This window comes from Heterocephalus glaber, unplaced genomic scaffold (assembly GCF_053883595.1).
Source record: "Heterocephalus glaber isolate CG9 unplaced genomic scaffold, H.glaber_assembly_v1.0 deba00001600, whole genome shotgun sequence".
NCBI lineage: Eukaryota > Metazoa > Chordata > Mammalia > Rodentia > Bathyergidae > Heterocephalus > Heterocephalus glaber.
The window spans coordinates 40,511,203-40,524,271 of NW_028258372.1; the positions used below are offsets into that span (position 1 = coordinate 40,511,203).

General features: G+C 42.5%; 1 protein-coding gene across 5 annotated transcripts in view; it reads left to right on the plus strand.

The window, feature by feature from the left end:
- Positions 1 to 1,052: 1,052 nt before the first annotated feature.
- Mdm4 (MDM4 regulator of p53) overlaps positions 1,053 to 13,069 on the plus strand; it is a 41,406-nt gene continuing 29,389 nt past the window's right edge. For all 5 annotated transcript variants that reach the window (XM_004862148.4, XM_021242186.2, XM_013078664.3 and 2 more), the window contains exon 1: positions 1,053 to 1,203. The gene's annotated coding sequence lies outside the window, so the exon portion shown is untranslated. The remainder of the gene's footprint in view (positions 1,204 to 13,069) is intronic.

A 13,069-nucleotide genomic window follows, 5' to 3' on the forward strand; every position in this document is an offset into this window, starting at 1 on the left:
TCCTCGAGTTGTGTGGGAGGTTATGTTAGAAGTAGGGCAGGGTGCAATGTACCAACCAACCCATGTCATTGCCCTACTTTCTTTTGCTTAGGTCTGTATTTATCTCTGGGAGCTGTATTTTGAACAGGTGCTTGTTCAGAACACAGCGACCAACCTGGCTGGGGGCTCAACCATGTAGAAAAGGAAAGAAAAGAAAGAATGAAAGAAAGAGAGAAAACAAAGAAAGGATCAGGGTATTTTAAGCTTCAGAGAAACAAGAGAGAGTATTAGGGCTTGAAACTGGACGCTGTTTTAAAATAAGTGAACAAAGGGGGGGAATGGAATAAAATAAAATTTATTTCAAAAATAGACAACCCTCAAATAACGGAACAGTGTTCATATTGGAAATAATGGAGATTTATTTTATTTTCGAAAGTACAGAGCTAAAACTAAGAGAAACTGCAAAGGCAAAATATCCTCTGAGTCTTAGGATCGTCCTGAAAGAATGGAAACAAGGTATTTTAGGGGAAGTAATGCCATTTGGCAGCGGCAGAGGTTGAAGGCAGTCTGCCTTCGATTTTTCCTCGAGGCACTTCTGTAGCACTGGGAGAGATTAGAGGGCCTGGTGGTGATCCAGGTAAGCTCTGTCTCACTTCATACCTCTCCTTTAGCATTTACCACGTATCTATTCGTGAATGTACCAGTCTTATCGCCCCAGTTAGCGATAATATTTGGATTGCTTTTTCTCTCTCCGGCCAAACCCTGGAGAGTAGGGCGAATAAATTTCATTAAGGAACAAAAAGAATGGACAAAGAAGCATACACTTTTCCGAAAAGCGGAAGGCCGATTATACCCTTAGCTTTCTCCCCTGGTTTTCTACCTCCAATGACATTTCTGTAAACATCGCAAGACCCAGCGAGTTCCCCAAACGTTCCTTGGAGTCCTCCCTACTTCTCAGTCATTCAAATTCTACGACTCTCTCCCCGATAGCGGATCTACTCTATGGTACAGGGGTCCGTCTTTCTAGCTCTCCGGTCCTCCAGTTGTCCCATCTATGGTTTCCGGAGGCCTAACCGGAAGCTCTCGTGTACAAACGGGTTTGCCAGGCCGGAAGTTGCGCACTCAGTACTCGCCCTTTCAAAATGCCGCCGAAGCAGTAGGACCTGCGACTACCACCCCTCCCCCCGGGCTCCGAGGGGGAGCGCCTCCTGGAGCGGCCGTAAGGTGTGGCTCTAGGGTTTCGGCGGGGTCCCGGGGCGGGAGCGGGAGTTGGAGAGAGGGACAGGCTCCGGTCCCGCCAGTTCCGCGCCCGCCCGGAGCTGGGAGAGGGCTGGAGGAGCCTGAGGCGTGGTGGTGGCGGCGTGGGTCGGTCGCGCCCGGAGGAAGCAGGGCTGGAGGGGGAAGGGTTGTGAGACGAGGCCGCGGAAGATAAAGAGTGGAGTGAGGCCAGCAGTTTACAAACCCAAAATTGGAGCACAATTTGAGGGAAACCGATAAACTTCGGAGGAAGGGTGTGGGACAGAGGGAGTCGGGGAAAATGACATCAACGTGTCTTAAGGGTTAATAATTTTTAGGGCTGCAGACCGTTGCCTCATGTCAATGCTCTTTTGAGAAAAATTCGTTTTGAGTCCACACCTAGATCTCCTGAAACAGAATTATCTGGCGATGGGACTTAGGAGACAGGTATTTTAGCGCATGTCCCAATGATTCTTGTACACTTTAAAATTTGAAAGCCGCTTTTTTGGAAACAGGATCCTGCCCTGAAGTTTAGGCTGGCCTTGAACTCTTGGCGATCCTCCTGCCTCAGCCTTCCGAGTGCTGGGATTATAGGCACATGCCCCCATGCCCCAGCTTGAAAACCAATTTTAAAGCACCCCCACCCCCCACCCCCGCCATGGTGCTTCCCTTTTCCTTCATCAAGAAAGATCTCTGTTAGGAAGCTCCTCCAAGCCTCCAAGCCAAGTTACCACGTGGAACAGATGCCTGTCAGAGATACTTGGAACCTTTTGGTATTAAGAGTTACAACATCTCAGGGTTTAGTCCCTTTCTCATACATTCCTGATAGGAGAAGGTATTTTCGTTGAAAGGTATTTATTTCACAATATTCTGTTTTATCATACTGATCGAGATTGCAACTCTTGCTTAAGAAAGTGCAAAACACACAGGTGTGTTAAGGTAGCAGTCCAGCAGCCCCAACTTGTTCCCTCAGGCTGTTAACTGCTTGATTTTATATCCTGACTTATTCTACATATTGACATTTTATTTTGTATCTATTGTTCTTCACCTTAAATTTTCCAAATATTACGATGGACCACATTTCATAATCTATGTATATACTTTTTCCCAGAAACTTACATAATGTAAACTTACAGGATTGTGTTGCAGTTTTCTTTTTCTTTTTTTGGTACCGGGGATCAAACTCGGGTCCTGGCGCTTGCGCAGCAGGTGGCGAAACCACTGAGCTAAATGCTCGGCCCAGTGTGTTGCAGTTTTCTTTAACCTGTTCCTTGGTGTATTTTTAGCTTATTTCCAGGCTTCTTTTGCAAGTACTGCTGGAGTATACTTTTGCTACACATACCACCTTTTTACCTGTGTAGCAATCCTGGTAAGAACTGCAACATATGAATAGTAGTGTGTTGTATTTGTTACTGTTTTTGGTGTACTAGGGATTGAAACCAGCGTCTTTGCACTAAGGTACATCCCCAGCCCATTTTTAATTTTGAGACAGATTTTTGCTTAGTTGCTAATTGGCCCAGGCTGGGCTCAAACTTCTGCCTCAGCCTCTCAGAGTACTGGGATTGCAGGCCTGTGCCACCATACCCAGCTAGTATTTTTTTTTTTTTTTAATTTCTCATGTGTCCAGTTGAAAGAGTGTCAAAGAGTAATCAAGGTCTCTTAAGCTATTATGACTTGTTAAGAGTATAGGTTCTGGTGCCTTCTGGTTTTTTAGTCTTAAAATTATAGTTGTCTTCAAAAGTACAGATTGGAAGATGAAGCATAGGAGGGTGTTGAACTAAATGTAGGCTAAAAACCACTCTTTCATCATCACTGAGAGAATGAGGCTGTTCCTGCTGTCTCTGATTTCAGTCCAGTAGGGACACACACAAAGAACCTAAGTATGTTTTCTTTTGTTTTTTGCTGGGGATTGAACCTCATGTGCCAAGAATGCTCTTTACCACTGCCCACTGAACTATACCTCAGCTCCAAATAAATGTTTTTAATGAAGGTGTTCTGGTATAACAGCTTCCCTTGGAGAGTCAGAAAAGCCTTACTAAAAAAGTGACTTTTGACGTAGATAAAGATAAAATAAGTTAAGATTTTTTTGAGACATGGGAAAAGGAGAAAAGATAGGTGCTAAAGTAGTGGCTTTCAAATTTTAACCATGACCCCCAATGAAAAATAAATACATTAAAAAGTTCTTTTAAAGCTTTAATTGGTACATGTCTGTAGTACATAATGGTTAAATTCATCATGGGGAGCGGCCACATGTACATAACAGAACTTCATTCTGCTTATGTCCCTCACCCTTCCCACCCTCCCTGCCCCCTCCATCTGTTGGTCCCCTTCCCATCTGCAAAAGATGTGTCTCCACATTTTACACTGTGACCTGTTACGTACGAGAGAGGTAGTGCTTAAGAGTTCCTGCTTCTGCAGCCTGAGTGCTTGGACTCCATGGCTTTGGGCAAGTTATGTACCTCTGTTTCAGTTCCCGATTCTGAAAATGGGCATGATACCACCTCACAGGATCTCTGTGAAGGGTAAATGAATTATTGTATGTAATGTGCTTTAAAGAGTGCTGCTCACTACTGTATAACAAACAGGTTCCACTGTACACAACTTTGTTGTGTCCTTTGTTTTCTGGTCTGTTCTCTTCTATTTTAGAGGCATGTTTAGGCCAATTGGAGTACAATTTGCAGTTTAAAAAGTTGGTGCTAAAAACACTGGGTGGTAAAGGGGCAAGGCAGATCGATGAAACTGCATTCATTTAGCATGGTGAGTGTTGAGTGGTGGAAGCAGAGACTGAAGAAGAGCTCCACTATGGATTAGAAAGGAAGTTGGAAATAATTGAGAAGGGTTATATACACACACCTGGTGAGGAAATTTCTGGAAATGGAGTGAGAAAAGGCCTTCCCTCCCTCATTTTAGGCTCTTTGGCTAGGCTGTAAGTTGACATAACAGAAACCTGATCTAATTATCTGCACATGGACAGAAACCCTACATAACATGAGACTCAAACAAGGGTCAGATATTAGAGCCGTGTGTATCCTGAGATACAGGAAAGGCATTAGGCTTGGGGCTTTTGGGGGGTGGTGACAACATGAGTTATGGGAGGATGGGGAAGGGATTTTATGGTGAACAAAAGTTGTCATATGCAAATAAAGTTTTTGGTAAGAAAAGATAGTTTTCTGATAGAGATTTCTTTCTTTTATTTTTAGTTTTAGTTTTGCTGTGCTGGGGATTGAACCTATGACTTTCACACTGAAGTACATTCCCAGCCCTTCTTATTTTTTGACAAGATGTTATTAAATGGCCCAGGTTGGGCTGCAACTTGTAATCTTTCTGCCTCAGCCTCTCAGAGTGCCAGAATTATAGTTGTGTGCAATCAGATTTCCTTTCTAGATGTGAATTTCTTTTACACAAGGACAACTTTTTAGAGCTACTCTAGTTTCTCAGAATAACCCAGTTCAAAATTTGCCAAAGAAATGAAGGGCACACAGTGAAAGCCTGTGGTCCTAGCTACTCTGGAAGGCTGAGGTGGGAGGGTTTCATAAGTCCTGGAGTTCAGGGCTGACAGTATAGTGAGACTGTCAGAGAAAAAAAAATTTGCCAAAAAAGCCCATTTTGGGGTGGTAACATTTTGGCCTCCTCCACTCCTATTTTGGGTAATGTGTCTTGAGTCTGAGCATTACTGAGTCAGCTGTCCAGGCCTATGCAGTGTGCACCTTTGCTTTTCAAATGCCCTGGGAAACTAGGGGAGTTTTGCCTGGTTTGGATACCTGTAGTTCTATTGCACTGTGGAATGGGGTGGGGGGATTGGTTTTTTTTCATCCTGATACTGTCGTGAAACAACACATCCTTGAGAGAGAAAATCCTTTTGGGGAGGCAGTACTGGGAATTAAACTCGGGCCTTTGTAGGTCAGCCATTCATCTATTTATTTTGTTTATTTTTTGAGACAAGATCTTGCTGTGTAGTTCAGGCTGGCCTTGAACTCATTTTGGAGCCTTGGCTGGCCTCAAACTCACAGTGATCCTCCTGCCTTAGCCTCCTGAGTGCTGGCATCACAAGAGTATGCCACCATACCTAGCTTGTTTAGTAGTTTATAAGTAGGCAGTCAGGGCAGCCTAGAATAGAGTTGGATAAAAGAAAAGAGCATACACATCGAGTTAAGAGCTAATTCAAGTCTCGTAGATAGTTAAACTTAGAAATGAAAACAGGAGGGTTTTTATACCAAGTGGAAAGGGACAACATCTTGCTTTGAATTCTTGCTTGGCAGCTGGCTTCAGTTTTACTTATGTCCTTGGTCAGTATCTTTGCTCATTCTTTGTAGTATTCTCTCATTTAAAAATCCTTCCACTCCTGTCTCTCCCTTCTCATTCCTCCCCTACCTGGGGATCAGAATTCATTTCTTCTGCTCTGAGTATCCATGGCCTTTAAATTACTCCCCCACCCCATTGTTAATGAAAGAAACCCATTCTGTGGCTTAAATTCTTCAGAGCTGCTAAGAGGCCAATCTACCCAGATGCTGAACTAGTGTGACCCCTCAGTCCCTTCCTCAAAATCATCCCTGGAGGAACCATCAAGGGAAAGTACTGTGAGAAAACAGATGGAGGTGGGGCTGGTTTGAACTGGTGGGAAGAGGACTGGCCAGAAACAAGTAGTTGTGGCTGTGAGAGAGTAAAACTGGGGGACAGGAACTGTTGGAATTCTGCTCTGATTCTTCCCTGCTTCCTTACCTTGGAATTACCTTTTTTTGCACCTCCGGTAGACACAGGCTTAGTTCCACTCTCCTTAAATGTAAATGAGGGCTTTACAGAAACCCATTTTTGGGAGGAGCTGAGAAAGTAACTGAAGTCTGTCAAATGGTGATTTACTTCAGACAGTCACTTCTGTTCCTTACTCTTAATCCTTGGGTCAAATCCCTGTTACAGTTCCTTCTCCTCTTGCTCCTTCTCCCCCATCCTCTTCCCTCCTCTTCCCCACTCTTCCTCTCCCTCCTCCCCTCTCCTCTTCCTCCCCCTTCTTCTCCTTCTTCCTCCTTCTTCCTCTTCCTTTTCTACCTTTCTTCCTCTTCTCCTTCCCCTTCTTCCTCCTTCCATTTTCCCCTTTCTTCTGTTCTTCCTCTTCCACTTCTTCATCTTCCTCTTCTTTTCCTCCTCGTCTTCCTCTTCTTCAGTTCTTTTCCCAGGGGAATAAGGAGTGAAGCCCTGATCTGGGTGGTGATTATACGGGTGGGGAGTGATTGTGGTCTGGGGCTTCTATACTTCAGTGCCCATTTCCTTCCTGTAGTTCACTGGGGCTGATATGCACTGAATTTCCCCCATGTACTTTTGTCAGTTTAGCTGATCTTCACCAGGAAATAATAAAGCAATTGAAGAGCACAGATATTTTGAGAAAACCAATATGTAGGCTTCTTTGGAACAGAAATATTAGAACAGTTGTATCAAGAGATTAAAGTTAGACCAATAATCATCCCAAAAGAAATGAGGGTAGATACTAACAACTTGAAACAAGATAAGCAGGGGTTGAGAGAAACAAATATTAAGCATAAAATGTAACAGTGGTTGGAAAAAGAAGAACAAAAAATGGGTTATCTACAGAATAGATATAATGGAGGAATCAAAATCTAGAGTAAGGAAAAAAATACACTACAAAGGAAAAGCAAAGAAATAGGAGTAGATGTAGGGGTACTCACATCTGATTTCATAGGGGCTTTAGAATAAGAGAATAATTTTCTTCTTTAAAATAAAAAAATGAAAGCCCTCAGATTAAAAGTTTTTTTTTTTTTTGGTACCAGGGATTGAACTCAGGACCCTGCACTTGTGAGGCAGGTGTGGTGCCACTGAGCTAAATCCTGGCCCCTAAAAGGTTTCTTAGAGTGCTAAAGATGGTAGATCAGGAATCCTCCCATGGTAGTCAAGACAATCAGAGCAAAAGAAAACTAATGGAGTCTTAGAACAAGTCACATACAAAGGAACAAAATCAAATTGATGTTAGTTTTTAATAGCCTCATCCAAGAAGACAAATGTGTTTCAGAGTAGTGAAGGGCAGTCTAGATTTTTATAGCTGAACACATTTAAATAGGAATGATAAAACGTGTTCTCAGAAGAAAGAGGTCTTAGAAACTGCTAATCTGAGAGCTGTGTTGGAGACTACTAGAGAGTCCAACCCAGAAACTTGTAAGAGATACATGAAATAAAGGTGATTAGATTCCTTGTGTTGCTTATTGCCTTAAAGGCTAAGGTAAAAAAAAAAATCTGTATCTCAGAATTTAAAGTTCAGATGATATCCTGCTAAAGTTCTTATTAGCAGAGACAGAATTTTTAATGAATAATTTTACAAATTAAAAAGAAGCATGAAGGGCTGGGGATTTAGCTCAGTGGTACCGCAGCTGCCTCATAAGCGCAAGGTCCTGAGTTCAATCCCCGGTACCAAAAAAAAAAAAAAAGCATAAAAAAGGGTAGGGCAAATTAGAATGCAAGAAACAGATCCCATATATACCAGTCACATAAACGGACTACCAGTTAATGTTTAAAAACTGACACGTCAGTATTTTACGTCCTCAAGGTCCAGATACGTGTGTTTTACAAAGGGCATACCAGGTTTCTAAGGACATGCAGACATTGGAAGTAAAGGTAAGGGAGAGACAGATCTGAAATACTAGCCAAAAGAAAGTTTATGTGATCATACTGATAGAAAAGAAAATACACTTCAAGATCTTCATTGGAATGGACGGTCACTACATAATGACAGTTTGGCAAGAAAATACAACAATTTAAACCATGTATGCATATGATTAAAAATCCTTAAAATGGGTGAAGCAAAATTGGTAGAACCACACTGGCTCAGTGGACAATCCCAGTACCATGGTTGGAGATTCCATTGCATCTCTTATTGTAGATCAAGCTGACACATTAGCAAAGATATGTAAGCTTCTTGCCAACAAGTTTAACCTGCTGAACAGAGTTTGCAAACATTAGTTACAGAATTGACACCTGCCAGGCCATGTTGGAAGCCTTAACAATTCGCTTTCAGTGCCGAGGATGAGTTCCCCACACAGCAGCTGGATCCGAAGTAAATCACAGAAACAAATAAGAAAAATACCATGCATGTAAGTGTAGTTATATAACTCACAGATTTAAATTTATAAACATTTAAAAATGAGCTGAATCAAAAAACAGTTCTAAGACATGCGCAGTGGCACAAGCCTGTATTCCTAGCTACTTGGGAGGCTGAGCAGAGAGGTTCACTTAGAGCCCATGAGTTGGAGACCAATCTGGGCAACAGTGAGATCCCCACATGAAAAAGACAAAAAAACTTCTGGGTGAGTAACTTGTAGCCTTAAATATTCAAAGAAGGAATAAACTAAGTAGCTTCAGAAATCAGGATATGACCAGAATAAATTTGGAAAAAATAGAAGAGGTGGTGAAAAGAGTAAATGAATATTAGAAAGAAACAGCTCAGATCAAAGTAAAAAAAATTTTTTCCGTGGAAAAGTGGACAGCCTTTAACAAGATTGGATAAAAAAAATACAGTGAAGTATCATGAACACAAAGGAAGATGCACCTGTACACAAGAACAACGGAAGATAAAGGCTTGAATAATCTAACATTCATGAAGTAATGATTTAAAATCTCACAGAAAATATTGGGTTATACATTTTTATGATTATAAGGGTTTTTTGATACTTGAGATTGAACCTGGGGCTTTCACACTAAGCTACATTCCCAGCCATTTATAATTTTTTTTTTTTTTTGGGTACCGGGGATCAAACTCTGGTCCTTGTGCTTGTGCAGCAAGCAGCGAAACCACTGAGCTAAATCCCCGGCCCTATAATTTTTATTTTTTAATTTGGGAGGGTCTCACTAAATTGCTTAGGCTGGGCTTAAATCTGTGACCCTCCTGCCTCACCCTTCCGGAGAGCTATAGATAATGCACCACCAAGCCTGGCTTGGGTTATAATTTAACAAATGAAGGTCTTTCAGTCTTTTAATGCCTAGAAATCCTTGTTTTGTAGAATTTTTTTTAAAGACAATTAGAAAAATAAGGACTACTTAATTCATTGTGAGGTCCTCTTAACACCAACATCCAGACCAGACACAGTGGCAGTTTAGAGACCCTTTTTACTAATTAATACAGATTTTAAGAAACCAAAGTATTAGCAAGTCCAAGCCAACAATGTAAAAACCAGAATAATACACAGCTGGATGCAGTGGTACACCCCTGTAGTCAAGCTGTTTGGGAGGCAGGTGGCAGATGAATGGCAGGCACCCAGCCTGGGGAACCTAGTGAAACCCTTCTCCGGTATAAAAATGAAAAAGGCTGGCTGGGCTGTAGCTCACCGCTCCCTGCATTCAATCGCCAGTAATGCCAGCACAAGAATAGGGATAATGCTTAAAGGTCAAGATGGGCTTATCTCAGATGTACAAAGATTTAATAGGAAAACCATAAATGGGAATTTAAATATCACATAAATAGATAAAAAGACAAAAAGATTTATCTCAAGCCAGAAACAGTAGTGCAAACCTATACTGCAAGCACTCAGAGGCTGGGTGGGAGGGTCACTTGAACTCAGGAACTTGGAACCAGCTTGGTCAGCATAGGGAGACTCTATCTCAAAAAGAAAAAAGTAAGATAATAGGTGCAAGAAATGCATTTTGTGATTTAAAGTTTTAAATTTCACGTTGATTTTTAAACTGATAATAAAAGTTATAGTTATGTGATACTTGGAAGCATGCATACATTGTATTTAAAATAAGATTACTCAAACATTTATAACTTCTTTGTGGCATAACAGTCAAAATCCTAGCCTTTTAAAAAAATTTGCTGTGCTAGGGAGCCAGACGTGCTAGCACATGCCTATAATCCCCAGGACTCAGGAGGCAGAGGCAGGAGGATCTCTGTGAGTTGAGGCCAGCCTGGGCTAAATAGTAAGTTCAGGGCCAACCTGAATCACAATAGTAATGGTTAAGATTCTTAAACTTTTATGCTATTGTGGGGGATTGGTACATACATACTGCATCTTGATCCTTTTTACGGGCCCTCCCGTTACTGTTAATGTTATTATCCGCCATGTTCCTGTGCCATGTTGCCCTAAAGTTGCCAGCTTTAGGTGCCGGGAATATGTTACATATATGTATCACATACACACATGAACAGATATATTTTTGTGCTGTGGATTGAATCCAGGGCCTCATGCATTTTAACGTAACTGACACTGCAAAGGGAACTTCAATAGATTTTTTTTCCTTTGGGGCCAGTGGCTGCTCCAGACGTCCTCAGCCCTAGGGTATAAACTGCAACCGGCACCTCTCAGCTAGAGATGAGAGGACCCATCCAAAGGTGCTGCCCCCGGAGGTGAAGTCTAGTTTCATTCCCTGAGGCGAGAGAGGGAGAGGTCCTGTTGGGAAGGAATGGAGCAAGCCTGGACATGTCCAGGGTTTCCTTGTGTTCTCTCGCTGTTCCACCTGGAAAGACCCCAGCACGCCTATGTGCATGAGATGGCAATTTGAGGCAAATAGGTTTCTCCAGTATAAATTCTTTTTCCTTTGTATCAAGGTAAGTGGCCTTTGGTTTGGCCAGCAACAAGCAAACAAATCTGAGTATGAAATTTAAGTGACCTGTAACACTAACACTGGCATGTATTAACGAACAGGGAAATAAAAATACTCATTTTGAGCTTTTTAAAACGTAATTAAATATAATATATAGTGTATTGGTAAGGATGGTGAAGAAAAAGCAAGGAAAGAGATAGGGAATACTGACGCTTGGAACTTGGGTTTTTAAAAAATGAGTGGTCACAGCTGGACGTGTGCCTGTACTGCCAGCACTCTGGGAATTTGAGGCTGGAAAGTTGCAAGTTTGAGTCCAGCCTGGGCAGTTTAACAACTCTGAAACCCAGTCTCACTATGAAAAAGGTTACTGAACCCTAGGTATCGCCAGAGTGCTGTCTCTGACTGTGGCCAGCAGCCCTAGGTAGCTGTGGGCTGGTGGCTACTCAGCAGAACAGTGGTGGTGGGTTTGGTGTCAGCCTCTTCAGCCCCACCCTCCAAACTGAGGAGTGGAGCCTGGGACCTGAAGGTTCAGTCATCCAGTGCCAGCCAGGCCTGCCCAATGAATCCTCCAAAAAAAGTCCAAAGAGAGTGTTCCTGGGGCTGTGTCCCCAGAGCATGGTCTCCCCACAGGGCATGGAAGCCTCACACCCCTTATCATGTGCATCTCCATCTGGTGTGCATTGTTATCCTCTCATACAGTACTCTTTTTTTTTTTTTTTGGTACCGGGGATCAAACTTGGGTCCTTGCGCTTGCAAGGCAGGCGGCGGAACCACTGAGCTAAATCCCTGGCCCTCATACAGTACTCTTATAATAAACCAGAAATGTGTTTCCCCAGGTTCTGTGAGTCTTTAGCAGATTCATCCCACCTGAGGAGGTAAGGGGAATTTATAGCCAGTTGGTCAGAAGCACAGCCTGGGGCTTCCTATTGGTGTTGGAAGTGGAGGGCAGTCTTGAGGGACACCCCAGAACCTGTGAGATCAGATGCTATCTCCAGATAGAATTAAAGGATACCCTGGCACAATGCCAGCACTGGAGAGGCTGAAGCAGGAGGATCACTGAGTTCAAGGCCAGGCTGAACTGCATAGTGAGACTTTGTCTCAAAAAAACCAAAAACAAAATTAAAGGATACCCAACCCAGGTGTCTGCAGAATTGGTTGTCATAGGGCCAGGAATTTAGCTCAGTGGTGCCATCGCCTGCCTTGCAATCACAAGGTCCTGAGTTTGATCCCCGGAACCAAAAAAAAATAATAATAATAATTGGTTATACTCTAGGTGGCCACGGATCATAGGTAGAAGTCTTCTTTGTTGATTGTGGAGTGAGAATACAGGAGAAACTGAGTTTACTGTTACGTTCTCTGAGCTGTCCTGCTGTGTTGTGACTTACCTGTAATCTCAGCTATGCAGGAGACTGAGGCAGGAAGATCTCAAATTTGAGGATAGATGGGACAACTAAGCCAGACCCCTGCCTCCCAAAAAAAGAAACATTGCCAGTGGCAGAGTGATTGGCTAGCATGGGCCACGACCTGGGTTCAATTCCCAGTGTTACAAAATGAGAGAGAGAGGAAAAAAGGTATATTGGATTAGTATAGTAATGAAAGTAGTGGAAAGGGGTTAGGTTTTGGATGTCTTCTGGAAGATAAAATTTCAGCATTTATTTATGGCCTGGGTGTGGAATGTAAGAGGTGTGAGTGATGGTGTAAGAGTTATGGCCTTGAGCAACTGGAAGGATAGAATTGGTGTTTACTGAGACAGAGAGGCAGGTTTAAGATCAAGATTGGCTTTATTTTTGTAAGGTTTGAAATACCTTTTAAACCCAGCTTTAGTTGGGTGTGATGGTGCAGTTCTGCAACCCGAGGACTTGGGAGGTTGAGACAGGAGGATCTGTGAGTTTGAGGTCAGCCTGGGCTTCACAGTGAGTTCAAGGCCAGCCTGAGCTGCATATGAGACCCTGTCTCAAAAGAAAAAAAAAAAGCCAGCTTTAAAGTTGTTAAGTTGTGCTTATATCTTTTGACTTCCTGTTTTGTAGCAAGGGGAAGGATGGGTTAGGGAGGAAGTTATATACTTTGTTGTAGGAAATAACTTCAGAAGAGTAAGGGATCTTGTTACCTTAAGCCAGAGTGTGGGTTTTTCTAGGCTTCTGTCATCCTTTCCCTGACTTAAGTCACATTTTCACGACTGGTAGTTGAATGCCACCTATTTCTTAGAAAAAAGGCTGAGTGAGAGCAAACTCAAGTTTTCTTGAAATTTTATTTTCCTTCCATTTATATGTGTTTTAGGAGAAGAAGTAGAAAATGAAAACATTGAAGCTTTATTTCA